Genomic DNA, 24,329 nt, shown 5'->3' with positions numbered 1-24,329 from the left:
GTTCATTGTTTTTTTCATGTTAGTTTACAGGGCATTAGGTAATGTTGCCAGATACAGATTTTGACTTTAAAAACTGTATTATCAAATGTGGAAATTAACATTAAAGTACCCCTAATATGTTTTTTTGAATAATCCTTTTCGTGCAGTGTGTAATATAGCTGTTTGTGAATGTAAACGTTCTGCCAAGTTGTAAAGTCGAAAGTCCACAATAAATAAAATGATTGTCTCCCAAAAGAAAGAATTGACTCTGAACCGCCAATACGAGTCGTTTTTTATTAGAATCCTACTGCTTTACGGTTCTGCATCACTAGAAGATACATTTGCATTATGCCCGCCCATATATTGTACGTCGTCCGCCCGCGAACAACTTGACCAGCCCAACAACTTAATAATTTTACTGATGACTGCTTCTCAAATCTCTGAGTTCAACACAGGATTCGCAAAACGCTTGCTCTGGAAAGATGGGTCAGTACCCAGTTTATTTGGACCAGCTTGCTCCTCAGAATCATAACCTGTAAGTATGAATAAGGGCCCTATCTTGCATCCAGCACAATTGACTTTGTACACCGACGCATGTATCATTCCTATTTTGCACAGCGGACTTTTCCCTCGACAGACGCATGTCAGTAAATTAGGGAATGAACTTGCGCTCCCGGGGGCGGTTCAGCGAAAAGAGGAGGCATGTTCCGGCGCAAACGTTCCCTGGTGCTATTTTGCAGTTTCAGAAAACAATTCCACCACAGACCAGGAAAAACCTAGTCTAAAGTCAGTGGCGCATTATTCAGATCCCGCCGAGATCCGCCCACAAAGTTACTTGCGATTTACGTTTGATACTTGCGTTTCAGATCGTTAAAATAGGGCCCTATTTATTAATGTATATATTTTCTAACGGGTTTTCAAAATACTTAGTTTGTGTTTAATATTGTGTAAGTTTCCAGCTAACTGGCTTACTCACATAATGACTGTCTTACTGAAATACTTCTGCTAAGCAGCTGTGGGCCACAGTCTATTCATGCAGAATGTCTGTCTCTCTTACTACTTTGATTAAAGATAAAACATGGATCAAGATTTGTTTTACAAACGTTTGTTACATCAGTCATTCACGTTGGTGCTGGGCGAACATATGCACCATTATTGATACAGTTCCCGCATGTGCATATCATATACATATCAGTTTGTTGATGGACATAGCCTACACTTGTTAATGCTGATGGTGAGGAATTACAGTTGAAACATCTCATAATGTACCTCAAACTGAGTAACATCTCATGCTGAAGTCGTCCCTGTGATGGAGGTTCGGGTCGGACTCACGCTCAGATTTATATGGTAAAATCGACGTCATCGTTACTGTCTTTACACTTCAATCGCTGAGTTGTAGGAAGCGTCCAGACAGAGCTGACGTTCAGTTATGGTAATGGTCGTTTTTGTTTCTGACAGGCGCTGTACGCGATAGACCAATCACAACAGACTGGGCCATCTGGCCTATCAGATCAGAGCAGGCTCTCGGAAAGGAGGGATTTAGAGCCGTTTGAGAATCATTGAACAATGTGGTGATGTGCAATGCATACTGTTAGAAAATTTAAGTGTTTTTTTACTTTAGATGCATGTAAACCTGTTGTGGGAGAACTCCAAAACAGAATTAGGAGCCTTTAAAAGAGCATAATAGGGGCACTTTAACAAAAAATGATTAACAAAGATAAATGTAAGTTCATGTTAACTAAAGAAAATGAAACCTTATTGTAAAGTAAAAAAAAAAAAAAGCAGCAGGACATTTCAACAGAAGTCTCCATTTTCTCTCCAGAGCTCACAACTAAGACATTTAAGAGGTGTAATTTGTGATTTTTCTATTTCTTAAAGGTTAAGACTGTTTTAAATCCTGATTTGTCATGTTGTGCTGTGCTGTTTTTTGGATGTCCTCTCCAGCAGTATGATGTACGCTTACACTGTCCCTTACAGCATGGTGCTATTCCACATTCACCCCCTCCACTGACAGAAAGACAGAGCAATTACCTCACTGGGGTGTGAGTCAGCGAGCTCTAGTGGCCAGAAGGGCAGCTGGGTGGCGGGGTGGCCCAATCCCCTGAGCCATGAGAGGGGGATTTGTCTGCCATCTCTGGCCTTGTTGATAAAACTGACCCTGCGGTATCACAGCAAAGCCTGAACCTCCCTAATCGCTTTAGGGCTGCCTCGAGGCCATGAGAAAAACACAAACAAACATACACACATTACACATGCATCTATAGTTCATAGCTCATACACATGGATCAATGCATTCACGTAATATATATGAGGAAAGGACTTTTACATACTCTGAAAACTGCATGCAAGGACAAACATATGCATCCATTTGCAATATATGTTTATCTTCATTTGTTCATTTTTATTATATATAAATAGCATTACAGTAATGACAGATTTGTGGAAAATGTGCTTAATTCATATGAATATTGCTTGATCTTAATCATACAAAAGGCAGGCATCAATGTACCTATAAAAATGTGATTTTTTTTTCTTCGATTTTGGGGTGAATTATGACCCCCTTTTTATATTTAACTTTATGATGTTTACGAGACCGCACGTTCATGTAGCATGTAACACACGTACAGTATAAAGCAATTACCACATGACGGCTGTAATTTCCTCTTTCCTTTCCACAATCGCACTGCTCACTTCTGTGAAAAAGAGCATCTTGAGCAGATGAAGCAGGTTTTTTAAATGGGCTACACACAATAATGCAATAAAGACTGCACAGTGTGTGTGACTGAGGTGAGTACTTACAGTATGGCAAGGTTAAATCCCCCACATATATTCATTTCCATTTTGTCTTTCCTCTCTGCCAAAGTTAAAGCTATTTTCAACAAAAAAAAACAAAAAAACATTAGCTTGTGGCCTTTGAGATTTGAGATACACTGCTGCTCGCATTTGTCATCACTTTCAAAACACTGAGCTTGACTTTCCTGACCATTGCTTAACCTTTATGGCCAAACTCTTTTCTGAAATATGTTGCTAATGAAAACATCCTTGGTTTAGATATTCTCTAGTGCAGGGGTCTCCAACCTTTTTTCATTTGAGAGCTACTTTTTAAAAATGAAAGTGGCCGAGAGCTACTCATGTAATACAATACTTAAATCATGTCTCAATGTACTGTGCGCTATATAGAAAATAATTATGAATTCAACTCAACCGGTGTTAAACTCAAATACTCCTTTAATTGCATGTAAGACACATACAACATTGTGTTAAAGGGAAGTCAGCTATTGATAACAGATGCTTCCAATGTTTTCTTGTCCATTCACAAGACATTCAGGACCTTGGACAGCTCGTTTGCAAATGCAAAGATTTTTAAAGAATGTTCAATATTCTTGGATGTCCATTGACTCTAAACACTATTCTGCAATGGCAATAATAAAATAAAATAAAATGTCACAATAGAAACTTTCAATTGAAAAGAAATAGTCAATAGAAAAGAAACTCAATATGTTGAGTTTTTAAAGCATTAAAAGCAGTTCAAAACATTTGAATGTAAGAAAAAAACATCTGTTGAGAAGCAAGTGAGGTTGTCTTCAGCTATTGGCCACATTAGAAAGGTCCCACATCAGTTAAATGGTGTGAAACTGAGCACATAAATGTAGCTCTCTCAATCGATCTATGAGTTTTTTTTTTGTAGTTTAAAATTAGCAAGTGAAGTTGCTAACTGATGGACTGGCAGATCTTCTGAACCAACCATTACTAAATGAGTCCTATTAAACGGCCTTAATGTAAATGAATGTAGGGACATCTGAATTATCATGCGTTACAAAACATTTATGGCACTATTTAAAGATAATTCTTTTTAAAGATATATATACATATTTAATATAAAAAAATTATGAAGATAATGACGAAAGAAAAGATCATACATAATTTGATTCTTCACCCCTAAACACTCACAAAATTGTATGTTATGCCTAGACCGTATTACATGACCAACTGATTTACTATAATATCCTTTAACAGATGAAAAGATGATCTAAACATGTTTTCAGTTTCTGAATTAACGCATGTTTTGAACTAAAGGTTTCCATTTTTTATCATCTCAGGCCTCCTTGTATGTCATTGACTGCTACATAATGCGTCTGTGTCTGATGGGTATTATTGCAACACATGCAATTCCATTTAATGTCCACTGATGTGCCCACACATATTCAGCTGAAATAAAGATCAGAACAGAGTTTGAACTTGGAAAGGGAAACACAAAAATACATTTAATAGACGAGCATCAATTTAATTCAGGTATTCAAGCCTTCACATGCGGCCCACACAACATTAGAGTGGTGCCTTATTTTGAGCTTGATATTCAATCGGCCAATTCTTCTGAGGATGAGAAGCTAATGGCACCATATTTCACTTCCTCCAAATCGTCAGAAGCATATGGCTCTAAGATAATGAGCAGAACTGTTTCTAATTAGCATGATGCTAAGCCTTATGATTGGTTCTCATCACGAGATTGTGTGGAAGATTGAGTTCAGAACAGAAAGTAATGGGGATACAGTAGCTCCCTCTTCAAGTCAGTTCTCGAGCAATCATAGCCTAAATTTACTTTGATGGAGTTTAGACTGTAATTAAATCGCTAATCATAATTGTTTTCTGGTTCTCCTGTCCTGTTTCGGGGATCTTGGGATATTTATGGGATCGTTGTAATTGCTAAACACATGCTGCCACTCGAGGAACTGAAAATTAGCCAATTTCGAGGAGCCGGGTTATTTTTTCCCCCCCTTGTTTGCCTCTGATTAGCTGCCAGCTCAAACTGCCCCACAGATTCATGGGAACGGATGACAAATAGATGAAGCAAGGGGTGTTTTTTTCAGGAACGTAAGCCAGGTATCTGCTTCCTTCATTCTGTCTCACCCAGCAGCTCATTTGCATCTTAATTTGGAATTATAAGACGCACAATATGGAAAATACTGATGCTGCATAGTGATATTTTGCATGCACCTACAATGCACCTGGAGCTGTTTTATTTGAAGGATAGTTAGAGGCACTATCTGGGGATAAATAAAATGCTGTACATAAATTAATAATACTAATAATTAAAAAATAAACTTTTTCATGAGCAGAAACAAAAAGCATTCATCAACCATGCACTCACACTAAAGGTCAAAGTCACTGTCATTCAGACGCAGTGAGACTTCCATTAACACACTGACCAGCAAGTCCGGACAAATGCACCATGGGGAATAAGTATTAAGCTCCTTAACAACCTTGCTGCTTTGAGAAACACGTGTAATCATGTAGGCAATTCAGGCTCGCAAACAAGTGAATTAATGTAGACTTGCAAATAAGTTTGGAGCAAAATGAATAGGTTTGTGTTATCTGTCAGGTGTGCGCTTGGGTGTCTTTGCGAGAGAGAGCGCAGGTTTCGACCTGTTTTAATTTCATTTTAAGCAGATTACGGCCTGTTTATACATGCAGAGGGGTGTTCATTAACAAAGGCTGGTTTGGCGCTTGTAACTGAGCCGTTGTCGGTATCAAACTATATGTAAAATAACTAAGCAGAGCAGTTCAACTAATCAAGCTGATGAGCATAAAATACTATTACTGGAGAATAACTAGTTGAGAAAAGAAGGGGTGTGTTTGGAATAGAATGCTAATGTTTGGCTGTTTGCACACTACAGAGAAGGCTTTGTGAACTCTTTGTTTTGAAAAATAGTGTAGTGAAATCTAGTGAAATCAACCACAATCTAGTTTACAATGTTTATTGTTGTGTATCCTCAACAATAAACATTGCAAACTAGATTGTGGTTGACCTCACTTTATCACAATTATTGTGCATTACATAATGTTTGATGTTTAAAAAAAAAAAAAAAAATTAATAGTTTTTTTTTTTTTCAGCAAGGACACATTAAACTGATTAAAGGTGACAGTAAAGACATTTAGAATGTTACACAACATTTCTATTTAAACTTTTGGAAACATTTTAAAATAAGGTTCATTAATTAAAGTGCCCTTATTATGCTATTTTAAAGTTTCCTAATTTAGTTTTGGAGTCTCCTACATCAGTTTTGCATGCATCAAAGGTCATAAAACTGTTTTATTTTCTCATAATATACATTTGCACATCACCACATTTTCAATGATTCTCAAACGACTCGTCAGATGAATCAATCTCTCTAAATCCCTCCTTTCTGCGGGCTGCTCTGCTCTGATTGGCCAGACGGCTCAGTCTGTTGTGATTGGTCTACTGTGCGCATATCGAAAACAAAAATGCCCACTGCCATAACAACGTCAGCTCTACTTGTACTGAGGCTTCCTACACCGTAAACTAAACACAGTAACAAACAAAGACGTCTTTTTTTACCATATCAATCTGAGCGCGAGTCCGATGATAAAACATTGGAAGAACTAGTTATTCAATCCAAACTTCCATCACAAGGACGACTCGAGCAGGACGATTCTCAGTGAAACGCTACTCAGTTTGAGATTATTGTTATTACATTACGAGATGTTGCAACTGTAATTCCTCACCATCAGCATTAACAAGTGCATGTCCATCAACAAACCAATTATTTTACTTGTACTTATTTATTTACCCAGTATTTTTTCTAATTTATTGCGGTGAATATGTAGAAACTGTATCAATAACAGTGCATACATTAGCCGAGCTCTAGCGTGAATGACTGATGTAACATAAACGTTGGTAAAACAAATCTTGCTCCATGCTTAATCTTTCCTCAAAGTAGTGAGAACGACAGACAATCCGCATTAATAGACACAGTTTTAGGTAATAGTGGCCCACAACTGATTAGCAGAAGTATTTCAGTAAAACAGTAATAATATGAGTTAACCAGTTAGCAGGAGACCTAGACAATATATACCTTAAAACTAAGTATTTTGAACACCATCTTTCAAGAGCAAGCAGTTCATGAATCCTGCATTGAACTCCGAGATTTGAGAAGCATTCGTCAGTAAAATAAAGGAAACACAGCAAAAGTTTAGGATTATACTGCTGTGGTAATGTGGTAAAGATGAATTTTAACCACTGATTGTTCACATGCTTGTCCTTGGGCAGTGAAAAAAAAACCCTTCTTTTCAACATGATGCTCTCCAGTATCCATATCCGTATAGCAATATGCTAATGTTTCTTCTTGACGTCACAACGAAACGGCTTATGACTCATTTGAAAAATAATTCATTTCATTGACCCAGAGTCGACTCTTACTTTTGAAAGACAATAACTTTATATACAGTGCACTTTCAGATTTAAAACTTTGCAGGATGTTTTCATTCACTTAGAGGTATGTTACACACGACATGAAAGGTCATTTTCAAAAATACATAATAGGGACACTTTAACATTAGTCAACTACCTCAGTTAACATTAACTAAGAATGAACAATACTTCTTCATTTATTAAGCTTAATATTAATTTCAACATTTACTAATACATTATTAAAATCAAAGTCTCTATTTGTTAACATGAGTTAGTGCACTGTGAACTAACATGAACAAACAATGAACAGCTGTATTTTTATTAACTAACATTAACAAAGATGAATAAATACTGTAACAAATGTATTGCCCATTGTTAGTTCATGTTAGTTAATACTTTAACTAATGTTAACTAATGAACCTTATTGTAAAGTGATAACAAACTTTCTTTTCATCAAAAAAAATAAAAATAAAATAAAATATTAAGCAGCACAACTGTTTTCAAAATTGATAATACAAAATGTTTCTTGAGCATCAAATCAGCATATTAGAATGATTTCTGAAGGATCATGAGACACTGAAAACTGGAGTAATGATGCTGGAAATTCAGCTTTGCCATCACAGGAATACATTACATTTTCAAATATAGTAAAATAGAAACCCAATCAATTTAATTTGTACACTTAATTTGTAAGTATGTACTGTTTTTTTTGTGAAGAAAAAGTACATACTTTTGAGAATAGACAGACTAGGCAAGCTTTGGGACATACTACTTCGTCATAGCGGTCTTTAATGGACAGCTCTGTCACTTAGTTATGTGCATCCTGTCACCATTTAAACTGTTCTGCCAATCAACTTGTCACAGTTAAAATCCTTCACATTCAATTTAATTTAATGTCCTACCATTTCGGAGAGAAATATAGTTGCATGTTGATCTGCCAGTTTTTGGGTCTTTCATGTGGACAACCGTTCAAGTGTGCACAGATCTGCACTTCAGATTCAAACCAGAATATCCAGGTATCTTTGGAATATTCATTTCAACATACTACGATTTGAGAAACACTCATTCTAATTTCAAAAACTATTTAGGACGGATAGAATGCAAATTGGGGCGCAGCAACAGTCAATGGCTGCGTCCAAAAACGTAGGCAGCTGACTTGTTGCCTTGCTGCTCTATCAGGCAATGACTTGCAGAGTTTGTGCATTAAGGTATCTTACGAAACTAATTTCGGACATATTTCTGAGGCAGCGTAACAATCTACTGACAAAATAGAGAGAGCTTTGGTGATAAGCAAATATTAAAATTTAGTATTTAAAGAACGCGACATGCACGTCTCCCGGACTATAGAATTCAACCAATCAGATTGCGACTTCGAAACTCCTTATGTGTTTCCGTAAAAAAGTGTGCCATATGCATCAGACGTTCAGCCAACGGTCCGTGGGCATGACGCCTGAGGCTGAGACTACATCCAGGTATCTCAGGAGACAGGAAATGAAGCTAACATTGGATTTGGATGTGCCTTGATGCCTCCCTTCCTTGGAATGCAGCCTCTGAAGGCAGCATTTTTAAGCTTTTGGACGCAGCCATAATTGTCCAGCCGCGTTTGTGTTAGTGTTGAAGGACTACGGACTCACCTTCTTGTTTATGTTTTGTCCCAGAAGGATTTACCTGTGTTTGATTTACTCTTGTATTTGTTATGAACCCAGTATGGGTTATATTTGTGGTTTGTGTGTTTTTCTTTCTGTTTGGTTTGCAGGATGGAGCTAGAGTGAGTGACGTCATTATTGACTAAGGAGTTACACCTGTGTTGGAGCTGATGCCGGCAATTAAAGCAGCTCCCTTCAGCTGTGATGGGGCCCGCTCTCCCATCCTCGTGCCGTTTGCGTCTTGGATTCCGTTGTTTGTTTGCTTACTTTTCGTCTCGTCTCGTCTCGCCTCGTCTCGTTTCGTCTCAGTCTCATTTAATTATTCTTACTTTAATAAATGTTATTCTTTTGAGCAATATCCAACGTGTTGTCTCCTTCTCTGTCACGGCTTGCGAGCCGGCCGTGACAAATGGGGGCTCTTCCGGGATCAACAAGAACTTTCCACAGGTATTTACTGCTTGTGTTTACTGTAACTCGCCCTATGACCTCTGCACAGCCAAGGTTAATATCTGATTCTTTGGGTAGACCAGCATTTTCCTTGCCTGATGACTTTTCTGTCCTGTCTGATTTGATCCAGGAGCAGAAACTTGATTCTTCTCTCCATAAATTGTTTGAGAGTGTGATGTCTCCTGATGAAATTAGGCATCTTTTGCAGGATGGAATGTTGGTGAGGAAATGGATTCCTCATGGAAGTGACTTTGCTGGGGATCCTATCTTGCAGGTGGTAGTTCCAGAGAAATATCGATCATTGGTGTTGGAGATTTCTCATGATAAACTTGCTGGACATTTAGGGGTAAGAAAGACTTATGACAGAATCCTTCGTAAATTTTTTTTTTGGCCTAAATTGAAGAAGGATGTGTCAAAGTATATCAAGACATGTCACACCTGTCAACTAACAGGCAAGCCGAATCAGAAGATCAAACCTGCTCCACTGTATCCTATTCCTGCTGTTAGTCCACCTTTTGAGCACTTGATTATCGATTGTGTAGGCCCACTGCCTAGATCAAAATCAGGTAGTATTCATTTGCTCACTGTGATGTGTGCATCGACTCGGTACCCTGCGGCCTATCCCCTCCGGCCTATCCCCTCCGTACGATCACTGAAAAATCGGTGGTTTCTATTTTTGGCATTCCGAAGATTGTGCAAAGTGATCAAGGTTCTAATTTTACGTCTCATTTGTTTTCGCAGGTTTTGAAACTGTTGCACATTAAGCACAATAAAGCTAGTGCTTATCATGCCCAAAGCCAAGGGGCTTTAGAGCGTTTCCATCAGACGCTGAAGTCCCTATTGCGTGCTTATTGTACAGAGCTGGGGGGTGATTGGGAGCAGGGATTGCCGTGGTTGATGTTGTCAGCGTGTGAGGTAAGCCAGGAAAGTACTCGGTTTAGTCCCAGGTTTAGATTTGGTGTTTGGGCACACCTTTCGGGGACCGCTGGCTGTGCTCCGCGATAACTGGACTGAAGGTACACCGCCTCAGAATTTATTAAGTTATGTGAACGACTTTAAGCGCAGATTGTATGAAGCGGGTAAGATGGCAAAAGAACAATTGCATTCTTCGCAGGGACGTATGAAGTCATTTTACGATCGGCGAACTGAGAAACGACAATTTATGCCTGGTGATCAAGTGTTGGCTCTGTTACCTGTGGAGGGCTCACCATTTCAAGCTCGGTTTACTGGTCCATATGTAGTGGTGAAACAAGTTACTGACTTAAACTATCTTATTGCCAACCCAGAGAGAAGGAAGTCAACACAGTTGTGTCATATTAATTTGTTGAAGCCCTATTATTGTCGTTCTTCTAAAGCTTTAGAGACCAGAACAGATGTGAAACCTGCACTGGTAGTTGAGAGTACTTCACCTGTTCCTTTGGAAGAGGGAATTGATGAAGGGGGTTCTTTCCCCCGAGGATACGGTGCTGTTGGGACGTCTTAAAAATTCAGAGACTATAAAATGATGACCCATTTAACAGAGAGTGAACTTACCGACTTGACTGCTCTTATTAATCATCATGTCTCTTTATTTGGTGATGTACCTTCGTGTACACATTGGGCGGAGCACGATATTGATGTTGGGGATGCTGAGCCCATTCGCCAACATTTTTATCGTGTGTCCCTTACATCTGGTTGCTGAAGTTAAATATATGCTAGATCATGACATTGCACGGCCATCATTTTCCAGCTGGGCATCTCCCTGCTTGCTTGTCAATAAATCTGATGGAACTTTTTCCGTAATTTTTGTACCGATTATAGGAAAGTAAATAAAGTGACGAAACCAGACTCCTATCCACTTCCTCGTATTGAGGATTGTGTTGATCGGGTTGGGGCGGCGAAATTTGTAAGTAAGTTCGATCTGCTCAAGGGCTACTGGCAGGTTCCGTTGACCCCAAGGGCTCAAGAGATCTCTCCCTTTATTACATCTGAGGGGTTATTTTCTTATAATGTTATGAGTTTTGGTCTCAGAAATGCGCATGCAAAGTTTCAGCGACTTATGAACAGGCTTGTTTCTGGATTGGAGGGAGTCGCGGTTTATTTGGACGATGTGGTGGTTTTTAGTGATTCATGGGAGCAGCACTTGAGTCGTATTGCAGACCTGTTCTCCCGTTTTGTTGAGGCTGGCCTGACGGTCAATTTGGCCAAATGTGAGTTTGCCAAGGCCACCGTGACTTACTTGGGTAAGGTCGTTGGACAGGGTTGTGTGCATCCAGTTCGGGCCAAGGTTGAGGCCATTGATCAATTTCCTTCTCCTTCCACCAAAAAGGAGTTGATGCGTTTTTTGGGGTTAGTGGGTTACTATCGGGGATTTTATAGGAATTTTTCCACCGTGGTAGCCTCACTCACTGATTTGCTGAAGGCAAAAGCCGATTTTATCTGGACTTCTGTCTGTCAGGAAGCTTTTGAGGCAGCTAAATCACTGCTCACTTCCGCTCCTGTGTTAGCAGCTCCCAAATTTGACCGCCCTTTTAGGTTGCGTCTTGGATTCCGTTGTTTGTTTGCTTACTTTTCATCTCGTCTCGTCTCGTTTCGTCTCCGTCTCATTTAATTATTCTTACTTTAATAAATGTTATTCTTTTGAGCAATATCCAGTCTCCTTCTTTGTCGCGGCTTGCAAGCCGGCCGTGACATATTTTTATATCTCCTGGGCTATCAAATATAAGTGACTGTATCTCTTAAGTATTTTGTTAAAAGGATTTAACTCTTACCTGAAGTCTTATTCCTGTCTCAGTTATTCTGCTCCTTGTGCTGTTCATTCCTAGAAGAAGAAGAAATATAGTAATCCTGTGTTTTGTGGACTTTAAGTACTTATCTGAATGCTCCCATTACTGTTCCTCAGAGTCTCTCTACATTCATGTCTAAGTTTAAAAACTGTGTGTAATGCCTATATGTCACCTTGCTATACTCACCTGAAATGTCATCCAGGTTTGCAATAAACTCCCGCTCCTGGGTTCATCTCTATTTCGTGTAGTGGTGTCGTTACAATATCATGCACAGTAGAGTGTATACAGTACATACTGCATTCCTAGTCATACTAGTAAGGTAGTATGCTGTTCCAGTATCAAATATTAATGTATGCCTTCTGCAAACTGCACACCATACAAAAAACTATAGTACGTTTTACAAAATAATTTTATTTCATTTTTTCTACTTGTAAATTTCACATTTAATTCAATGTGTTACTTAATAATAATAATAATAAATTTTATTTGTAAAGCACTTTACATTTGACACCAAATCTCAAAGTGCTACAGTAGAACATAATTAAAAACAATACAGTATTACAATAAAAACACAACATGTTAAAAGACGGGACTAAAAACAAGCTTTAGCTGTTAAAATAAGCCTGTGTAAAAAGGTGGGTTTTTAGTCCTTTTTTGAATGTGTCCACTGTCTGCGGGGCCCTGAGGTGGTCTGGGAGGGCGTTCCACAGGCAGGGAGCAGCGACTTGAAAGGCCCTGTCGCCCATTGTTTTGAGCCGTGTCCTGGGCATGACCAAACGGTGCTGTTGGCCTGACCGGGTTCTGGTTGATGAATTTGGCGTGAGCAACTCAGTGAGGTAAGTGGGGGCCGCACCGTGCAGACAGTGATGGGTATGAAGGAGGACCTTATATTCTATGCGGGACTGAATGGGGAGCCAGTGCAGTGAACGAAGGATGGGGGTGATGTGCTCATGTTTTCGCACCCTCATCAGGACCCTGGCAGCGCTGTTCTGAACATACTGGAGCTTTTGAAGGCTCCTGCCAGGAATCCCAATGAGGAGTGCATTACAGTAGTCCAGCCTGGAGGAGACTTGGCATTTCTTTGTAATTGTTTGTGAAACTTACTAGCAATTTCTGAGTGAATATTATTTCTCCACCACTTTTAAGTGTATAAATAAAAAACAATAGTGCACTGCAATAGCTCATGGTTTTCCAAAATGTTGTAAAACCTTTAAAACAGTATGAGAGACACTCAGCATCCAGTGTTCATCTTAACCTGGCCGTGAGGTCCTGCTCCTGCTCAAACGCACATCGAGGCTGTGGAGACGAGACTGAGAGAGACTGAGAGAACGTGGCAGCCAGAAGGTGATAATGGAGATGGTGAAATGTACAGAGACTCATTAGAAAAAGGTGCTGGAGGGTTAACAGAGACAGACCACAACTCTTTTTGTGCATTTACGAGTACAAATCCTTTGCTTGTGCCAAATTAACCATGAGATGTATTATTGTGTCAGCCTTGGACCCGGCCACTCACTGATCCTAATTTACAGTCCAGGGAATTAAAGAAGGTGACCCGTTCCCCCCTGAAATGTCAGTCTCACTAATGGTGACCGACATCCACCTTCAAACCGGACATCTGCTCCGGTACAAGGAGATGTGCCTTAGTTAAGTCAGCAAGAAGATTTACACATCGACTAGCAAAGAGACTCTCAGAAGTTCCCCATATGTCAAACACTGAGAGCACAGTAGAAAAAATCCACAGCTGTATGTTTTTTGAAAGTCTCTTTTGCTCACCAATTCTACTTTTATTTGATTTAAAAAAATACAGTAATATCAGTAATATTGTGAAATATTATTACAATTTAAAATAACTGTTTTCTATGTGAATGTATTTAAAGGGACTATGTGTAGGAATTTCGGTAACCCTTTATTTTACAGTCCCCTAATTACTAGGTATTTACCTAGTAAATACATGGTAAGTTATAGTTGGTTATTGGTAATTACCACAGGTAACAAGTATGTAAATGCAGAGAAACTACAAACTAATTACTAGGTATTTACCTGGTAAATACATGGTAAGTTATAGTTGGTTATTGGTAATTACCACAGGTAACAAGTATGTAAATGCAGAGAAACTACAAACTAACTACTAAGTATTTACCTGGTAAGCATATGGTAAATTATAGTATTTTAGTGTGTAATTACTTAAGGTGATTAGTATGCAATTACAGAGAAACTACCAGGGAAAAAAACACCACTGTTAAATATCAACTCAACAAAGTACTGTGTACTTGTTACCTGTTTAGGTTGGTAATAACTCCGATTTAATTGTGTACTTCCTCAGAATGTAGGCAGACTATTTTTAGAAACACCTGCAGTATTACTCATCAATTCAAGTTAGGTTTGTAGTTATCCTAGGGTTATGTTGGTAACAGTCCATGTTTATTTATTACTATCTTGAAATTAAGACGGTAGTTTCCAATAAATTACCTTGTCTTACATAGTTGTTGTTCATTGCTACACCCATTTATAGAGGGTTTATCAAATAATTTACCTTACACTTACCTGGTAACTACCCCGCAGGAACAGTTTTCCCTAATGTCATGGCACATCTTAAATACTGGGTATGTTCTTGCAAATGTTTTTACAATTTACTCAGTAAGTAAAGTGCAACTGTACTGTAAAAGGAAGCCTTGTTTATTTCCATGGTATTACCGGAATTGTACCATATAACTTGATCATTCCCTTTTCCATATAGTCACACTTTTTTACCTCATATGTCCTACAACGTTACCAAGGAAAACATGACAATTTACTCAGTAAGTAAAGTGAAACTGTACTGTAAAATGAAGCCTTGTTTATTTCCATGGTATTACCGGAATTGTACCATATCATTCCCTTTTCCATAGTCACATTTTTATTTATTTGTTTTCCTAGTATGTCCTGCAACGTTACCAAGGAAAACATGACAATTTACTCAGTAAGTAAAGTGCAGCTGTACTGTAAAATGAAGCCTTGTTTATTTCCATGGTATTACCGGAATTGTACCCTATAACCTGATCATTCCCCTTTTCCATATAGTCACAATTTTTTTACCTCATATGTCCTGCAACGTTACCAAGGAAAACATGACAATTTACTCAGTAAGTAAAGTGAAACTGTACTGTAAAATGAAGCCTTGTTTATTTCCATGGTATTACCGGAATTGTACCATATCATTCCCTTTCCCATAGTCACATTTTTATTTTTTCCTAGTATGTCCTGCAACGTTACCAAGGAAAACATGACAATTTACTCAGTAAGTAAAGTGCAGCTGTACTGTAAAATGAAGCCTTGTTTATTTCCATGGTATTACCGGAATTGTACCATATCATTCCCTTTTCCATAGTCGCATTTTTATTTATTTGTTTTCCTAGTATGTCCTGCAACGTTACCAAGGAAAACATGACAATTTTCTTGGTAAGTAAAGTGTAACTGTACTGTAAAATGAAGCCTTGTTTATTTCCATGGTATTACCAGAATTGTACCATATAACCTGATCATTCCTTTATAGTATAGTACAACCTTTTCCATATAGTCAAAATTTTTTACCTCGTATGTCCTGCAACGTTACCAAGGAAAACATGACAATTTACTCAGTAAGTAAAGTGAAACTGTACTGTAAAAGGAAGCCTTTTTATTTCCATGGAATTACTGGGATATCTTACCCTATAATCTGTTATAGCTACGTAACTGTAGCTATTACAGATTATAGGGTAAGATCCCAGTAATTCCATGAAAAAAAAAAAGGTTTCCTTTTACAGTAACGTTCCAGTTTCACTTTACTTACTGAGAATGTTCAACGTGATCTCATGAGAATACGTGTGTATTTTTACGTAAAGTGTAATTCTACCATACGTACATTTACTTACGTTTTATACACACAGAAACGTATAGTATTTACAGCACTAAAACGTAAAATGTTTGCATTAACAGCACAAAAACATAAATTATTTACGTATGAACAACTCTATACCGACGTATTTGTACGCATTCTTATTTATGCATATTAAAATCGTGGCATTAATGTTTTGACTCTATTGCATTCAAATGTCTTATCAATTACGTTTTCAGTCGCATTTATGCAGTTTACTCAAGAAATAGACTAATAACATTTCGCTCTGTTCGTGCCTTCTGCTGCAAACTCGTTTCAGAGGATTAGCATGCAGTTAAACAAGAATACACTTTAAAACCTTAAAAGTACCTTATTTAATCGTTTAACCATTTTAATATTTAGTTTATTTACAGAGACACAAAATGCGTTTTTTCCAATAGAACAATAATACACCAAAACCCAACATAAATTCACAAAAGACATCAATTTTATTATAGCCTACTTGATATAATCCAAATCTTTAGAATCCATACGTTTGCAAGAAAGAGATCCAAATTCAGCCCTTTATCCAGTGAGTGATCTTCATCTCCATTCCACAGGCTTTAACAGCGCAGTCTGTAACTGTCAAATCCCGCGGACCCGCGCTCGTGATGATGAATTCAAATTCAAAAATTGCGCCCTCAAGAAGCGTTACGACATGTTTTACGGCAGTGATATCAAACGCTCATTGGCTCTCACCTGTTCGTCTATGTTCGTCACAGATTGCGACATGTCGTATTTCAGTCGGTAAACTATATTTGAAATGTAGAAGCGCCCCGCGCGCGCCTTCACACAGAGCGAAGCCGGATTAACATTTTCATGGATTAATCATTTAAATTCTGCTCTGTAAATTACCTCATTCAAAATTATTATAGACTGAAAGAGAGGACTGTGACTGCAACACATCGTCATGTGAACGACTTTTGGTACCGGTTTTGACATTTTCGCAATAAATAAATTATTGTGATTACACGTATGTTGTTTTTCTTCATAACTGTAGCCTATGTAGTTTTCTATCTTTGAAAATTACGTGTTAATACTACGTATTAACAATGAGACCAGGCTGGAATGTTTTAGTTAAGTTGCAGAACACACGGTAAAAGTTTGTGATTTCAAAAATGTTTAAGCAGTAGCAAAGGATGTGGTAAGAGTCTGGTAATACCATGGAAAAAACAAGGCTTCCTTTTACAGTACAGTTTCACTTTACTTACTGAGTAAATTGTCATGTTTTCCTTGGTAACGTTGCAGGACATATGAGGTAAAAAAAAAAATGTGACTATGGAAAAGGGAATGATATGGTACAATTCCGGTAATACCATGGAAATAAACAAGGCTTCATTTTACAGTACAGTTTCACTTTACTTACTGAGTAAATTTTCATGTTTTCCTTGGTAACGTTGCAGGACATATGAGGTAAAATAAAAATAAAAATGTGACTATGGAAAAGGGAATGATATGGTACAATTCCGGTAATACCATGGAAATAAACAAGGCTTCATTTTACAGTACAGTTTCACTTTACTTGAGTAAATTGTCATGTTTTCCTTGGTAACGCTGCAGGACATACGAGGTAAAAAAGTGTGACTATATGGAAAAGGGAATGATCAAGTTATATGGTACAATTCCGGTAATACCATGGAAATAAACAAGGCTTCATTTTACAGTACAGTTGCACTTTACTTACTGAGTAAATTGTGAAAACATCTGCAAGAACATACCCAGTATTTAAGATGTGCCATGACATTAGGGAAAACTGTTCCTGCGGGGTAGTTACCAGGTAAGTGTAAGGTAAATTATTTGATAAACCCTCTATAAATGGGTGTAGCAATGAACAACAACTATGTAAGACAAGGTAATTTATTGGAAACTACGTCTTAATTTCAAGATAGTAATAAATAAACATGGACTGTTACCAACATAACCCTAGGATAACTACAAACCTAACTTGAATTGATGAGTAATACTGGAGGTGTTTCTAAAAATAGTCTGCCTACATTCTGAGGAAGTACACAATTAAATCGGAGTTATTACCAACCTAAACAGGTAACAAGTACACAGTACTTTGTTGAGTTGATATTTAACAGTGGTGTTTTTTTCCCTGGTAGTTTCTCTGTAATTGCATACTAATCACCTTAAGTAATTACACACTAAAATACTATAATTTACCATATGCTTACCAGGTAAATACCTAGTAATTAGTTTGTAGTTTCTCTGCATTTACATACTTGTTACCTGTGGTAATTACCAATAAACAACTATAACTTACCATGTATTTACTAGGTAAATACCTAGTAATTAGGGGACTGTAAAATAAAGGGTTACCGGAATTTCTCCCATCTAGCGGTGAAATTGTATTTTGCATTCAAACAAATAATGCTCTCCAGCGCCTCACTTTTTCAAATGCGCGTTGCATCTACAGTAGCTATGACAGGATGTCTTATAATAGCACTTCGATTTTTTCTTCGGGTGAACAGGTTTGTTATTTAAAACAAACTGAAACTTGAAACAACGAAAAAAAGAATGTTACAGTATGAATTACTGACTGTGAAAAACATTAACTATGGTAATTAGTAGTAATGCCTTCTTTACTCGTTATATTTTTTGAAGTACGTGCATTGAAGCCTGTTTAACTTTTAACTATAAATGTTCTACTGTCTATATAATAAAGTACACAACCAAGCAATGAAAAAAAAGCTTCTAATTAAGACCGTAACATTGACTTACCTGTCGAGAAGAAAGCAGGCAACTTCAGCGTCTCTTTTGAAAGCTTTCTCCTGCATTAGCTATCCTGACATTAACCCTTGTTTTTGTAATCTCCGGTCACGTTTCCTTTTACGGTCTATTTTGGACTTTTCCGACGACGAGGACTCATCCTGTGACTCAGCATATGTATGAATGAACGGTGTATAAATAACCGTGCAGTGCATCCTTTTAAACTTGCCGCGGCAGTGACAAGCGCCTCTCACTGCTCTGCTCCTCCGCTTCTGCTGGCTTCAGTCACGTGACGCTGGTTCTGAACGAAAACGCGTTGTGGAAACGCGTTGGCCTCGTACTTTTTGTCCCTCTCTGCTATTATAGTTTTTCAAGATGGCGGAACTACATGGAAGCCTCCGTGGACCTACCCGTCCCATGTATATAAAGATAATAAATTCTTCGTTTACGAGGATTAGTCTGATCATTGGCATAGGTATTTGTACACCATTGAGGGCATATTTATGAATAAAAATCTTGATTTTAGATAATAAAATACCTAAAAAGCTACACATAGTCCCTTTAAAAAGTATTCTTGTGATGGAAAAACTGAATTTTCAGCATCATTGTCCCTGTGTTCAGTGTCACATGATCCTTCAGAAATTATTCTAATATGCTGATTTGCTGCTTAGGGAACATTCAATGTTGAAACCACCTGTGCTGGATTATTTGACGAATAGAAAGTTAGAAAACAAAATATATTTGAAATATAGATGTTTTGTTATATTATTATAATTTTGACTGTCACTTTTGATCAATTTAATGCACCATTGCTGAATAAAAGTATTATTTTCTTTGAAATCAATCAACCAATCAATCAACCAATCAATCAACCAATCAATCAACCTTACTGACAGGAAAGTTTGAATGGTATTATTAAATACATTGTTATGTAATATGAAAAATTTATATTAAAATAAAAATAGCTGCCACTCTAAAAAATGTTGGGTTGTTGTCAACCCTTGTTTGGGTCAAATTATGGACAAACCCAACCGTTGGGATTAAAATTGTAATAACATTTTTTAAACCAATGGTTGGGTTTGTCCATATTTGAACCAGACATTTAGAGTGTAACCTCAGCATATATGTGTGTGTAACGTTGGTGTTTGAGTATGATATTGTTAGCTCAGTACCTACTAACATGCGAATGTACCTGAAGCACAAATCGGGTTCATTGTGCTAGAGTCGTCGAGTCTCTTAACAGTTTGTCTACTGAGACGCCAGTGTCTCCTCCTGCAATCCCCACGGGGAGCCCGGCAGAAGATCCTGCTGTTCCCGAGGATCTAAAGACTCGAAAAGGTTTTTGGAATATCTGAAATTCCTCACAGAGAACTCAAAGAGTTTCTGGACCCACTGGTGAGCTGTCACCTCCTACTGCCACTGTAATCCTCCTGATCTCTGCTTTCCTTGGAAAATTAACAACAACACCTCACTGTAATGTGCTAACAGGTTGGTGTTAGATTTACAAGGCTAATATCTGGAGGAATCAAATTATCCTTGATATTTGCACTTTGAAAACACACTGTGACTCTTTTTCCAAGTTTCAGAACTTCTTCCCTAGTGAAAATAGAGTGTTTATTGAAACTAAAGGAAACATAAATGAAAATTCTAAACTTCTAAATGGATGGATGCACCAACACATGTCTGACGCCTACTGTGTGATCAGAAACATGTTCCACCCTGCAGTATTATAGTTAACATAAACACACACACACACACACACACACACACTGTCACAAACTGTATAACTGTTTTCATTTTCATGGACTTTTAGTTTTACTTGTCATTATTTCCTGTTGTCGTTGTTCACATTTCCCACCACTTGTTTGTTACTATGTATATTAATTTAATAATCACAGCTGTTTTTGAGTTCGTTATCATTGTATACTTAAGTTCCTTGGATTCCTCAGTTCATTTTCGGTTATTGTTTGTGTGTAGACAGGCTGTTACTGTCATGATTCCTGTCTTGTGTTCCCCTTGTCTTGTGTGGACTTTTGTAATTTCCTGTTCTGTGCCATGTTTTGTAGTCCTTTGTATTTTTTTGTTCATTAGTCTCCCCAGGTGTTTCTGATTAACCACGCCCCCTTGTTATCTTGTTTAGCTTGTTTGCCTGTGTATTTAAAGCTGCAGTCGGCAAGTCTGGCAGATTGAGTGGATTTAGCCAAAATTTTGAATGTTTACAACTCTCATGCCCCTCCCCCACTACCAACGAGCACCCGCCCATCGTCAGTGCGTGTGTACCTGATTTTCTGTGAACGCGCGCGTCTCTTCAGCATCGATCAACACCATGGACTCGGAGGTAGGCTGCCCTGGCTAATCTATCCATAGATAGCAATAACCGAGGAATTGGAAGCTTGTTAGTAGATTTTCTCTCCGCCATCACGCTTCGTACAATCTTCAGGCGAACTTTAGGCATGTCGTGTCGTGTGCATGTGATATTGTAATGTGTGCGCCTGCGCGAGGGAGGGGGGATCTGTGGCGTGTGCACGAACAGTGATTGACAGTCAGATCTCACACCTCCCTGCGCTGATTGGACCCGATGAGACGGGAGCGGTGGATTTTTGCAAAACAAATAACACGCTCCAGGTGGAGTTAGAAGCTCCGTTTTTTTTCTAAAACCTCCTTATTTATGTTGTTCTGTCGGATTATAGTGTCGATTTCACTGAATATGACCAAAAAAATGTTGCCGACGGCAGCTTTAAACCTCTGTGCTTCAGTTGTTGTTTGTCGGTCGTTGTAGCCGTTTCCTGTTCCATGTTCCTGTCCTGAGTTCCGTGTTCCGTTGTTTGCCCTGGATTACCTGTTTGTTTTATTAAAGTAGTGTTACAGTTACGTTGTGGATTATCTGCGTTAATTTCTTTATTAAATATATTTCTATTGGAACCATTTGACTCATCTTCATCTTAAGACCTTTATAATTGTGAGACACACACGCACACACTGTACGTTTGTTGGCCAGAGGAGAACTGGCCTCCTGACTGAGGCAGTTTTTTCCCAGGTGTTTTATTTTTTCTTTTTTTCTTTCTTTTTTTTCATTCTGTCACCAAATGAAGCTTGGGTTCCTTGTCACTCTCGCCTCTGGCTTGCTTACTCTGGGGACACTTAATATTCAACAATATTATTGATCTGCCTGCATTGACACCATTGTGTGAGAACTGAGCTAGACGATGACATCACTGTTTTCTCCAGAGCTGCTATATAATGAACTACATTGATAAGTAATGATTTTTACAGTGAAACTGAATCAACACTGCACTTACTTGACACTTGCATGACACTTGCATTTTTTTCCTGTTATCAATGTTAAGCTGATTTGAGACAATCTGTATTGTAAAAAGCACTATATAAATAAAGGTGACTTGACTTGACTTGAATAATTAAAAAATAACTGGAGGGAAAAATAAAATAAAATTCAAATATATTTTAAACTCAAAAACTACAAAAACTAAAAAATGCAAACTGAAATTAAATATTTTTATTTTTATTTTTTATAAAACATTATATATATTACAAAACTTAAAACCTTTACAGGCCTGCATTACAAGAGCTACTAAATAATGAGACAATAATATTACCTGTGCTGGGGAACTTAACGTTATAAATTTTTTAAATGACCCCAAATTACAAATATGTAATAATATGTTGTTTCGTTGTTTCAATAATAATATTAATTAATATGTACTTTATAAGTACTAATATACAGCCAATATCCTAGTAATATGCATGCTAATAAGCAAGTTAATAGTGAGAATTGAACCCTAAAGTGTTACCATATATACCGCAATCAAAAGAAAACTAAACTAAATTGAAAATTACAAATTGAAAAAAAAGAATATATATAAATTCAAAACTATACCCTGCCATCCAGTCACAGTAAGATAATAAGGAGAAGGTATTACAGACATTATCAATACTATTATTAATAATATTTTTTTTATTAAAATCTAAACATTACTAAAATTACAAGTGCAACATTACAATATAAATATAAATGTAAAAATTCATGCAAAAATTTAATTGGGTCACTGTCTGTGCATTTCCTCTTATTTTATTCCATAAATTGGACACGCCATCATCATTGTTCATTAGTTTGCCAGACCAGCAAAGCTTATCTGTTCAGTGCCGTGAACTGTGTGACCTTGGCTGCCCCACAGAAAATCTGCCATTGACATGAGTGACATGTTAAACAAGTAAGAAGCTTAGCAAACTGCAGCCCAACGGCATTTTTGTATTTATTATTGAATCTACTCTCTTGAATCAGAACATGAAATCACTGCATAGTGGAAACAATCTCACTGGCAGCCGTCTGTCAGACCTAATTGCTGTCTGAATATCTCAAACTTACTGAGGTTACATAACATTCAGATTTTCTATTATTGTTCTTCCTGTCAGAGTTGAGCAAACTAAATGTGGGTTTGAAATTGTTACCTGATGACTCAGTTTGAATTCATTGTATAGCGTTTCTTCTGAAAATATGTTTGACTGAATGTTGTCTAATATCTGACAAACTAGCAAAACATCAACTAAAGCAGTAGCAAAAATATTGTAAAGAAAATTAAATTAAACAAAAGCCTGTTACTGCCATTCTAAAGGACAAAGAAAAGTTTGCAGCAACAAGAGAGTAGTGTTTGATGGACTTTTAATTTTTGTCTGAAACAAAAATGAGTAAATGAATTAGGTATAGAATGACATACGTATTCATCTCCAGACCTCGGTCTGCAGCACACTGGCAAGCCGGAGGGTTCGAGTGACTCCAGTAAGTTACGGCCTCATAAGATGTCTGCATATATTTAGTGCGAGGAGATCTTTGGCAAATAGCACAGCCGTGTTGACCTAGTCTGATTTATGAGTTTGTTCCAGCTGGCCCATGTGCAGCCTTGGCTCGCCAGCATATCATTATTAGTAATCCTCCCTGAGACTAACGCACAGCTTCATGATGTGAAAGTTTTATAGGATGAACTGAGGACAGTCTGATGCATATTATGAAATCAAATGGCCCAAACTTTCTCAACATGCCTGGCTGCTTCGCAATGCCATCATTCGTGTTTCCAGGCTGCTACAACGAGTGCTTCCAAAGAAGAACTAGCTACTTGGGTTTGGCAAAGTGAGCGGGGTTCTTGGCTTTGAAACGCTGAAACATATTCAAGAGTTTTGTCTGAGATACTCAGGAGCAAGTAAATGAGATAACCTTGGACATACTTGCATTTTCTGCTTTGTTTTTGGGGTTATATCTGATTTACGTGCCCCTAAATGTGAAACAAAGCTGAATTTTCAGCATCTGTACTCCAGTCTTCAGTGTCACATGGTCCTTAAGAAATCATTTTAATATGCTGATTTACTGCTCAAGAAACATTTCTTATTATTGTCAATGTTGAAATTATTATCAACGAACAACATTGTTTATTTGATATAGAAATCTTTTGTAATATTATAAATTGCTTTATTGTGGCTTTTGATTAATTGAATGTGTCTGTGTTGAATGAAATTATCCATTTCTTAATAAAAAATAGTAACCCTAAACTTTTTAAATGTGTATCTTTGTAGTGTCTTACAGTACATTCAGTCCTCGGTCACAGCATGCTTGTGGAAAGTCAAAAGTCTCACTAAAAGTAAGTAATGCACGATTAGAATAATGTTGA

Source organism: Rutilus rutilus, assembly GCF_951802725.1.
Source record: "Rutilus rutilus genome assembly, chromosome: 5".
NCBI classification, from domain to species: Eukaryota; Metazoa; Chordata; class Actinopteri; order Cypriniformes; family Leuciscidae; genus Rutilus; species Rutilus rutilus.
Note: the sequence above shows the minus strand (reverse complement) of the source record.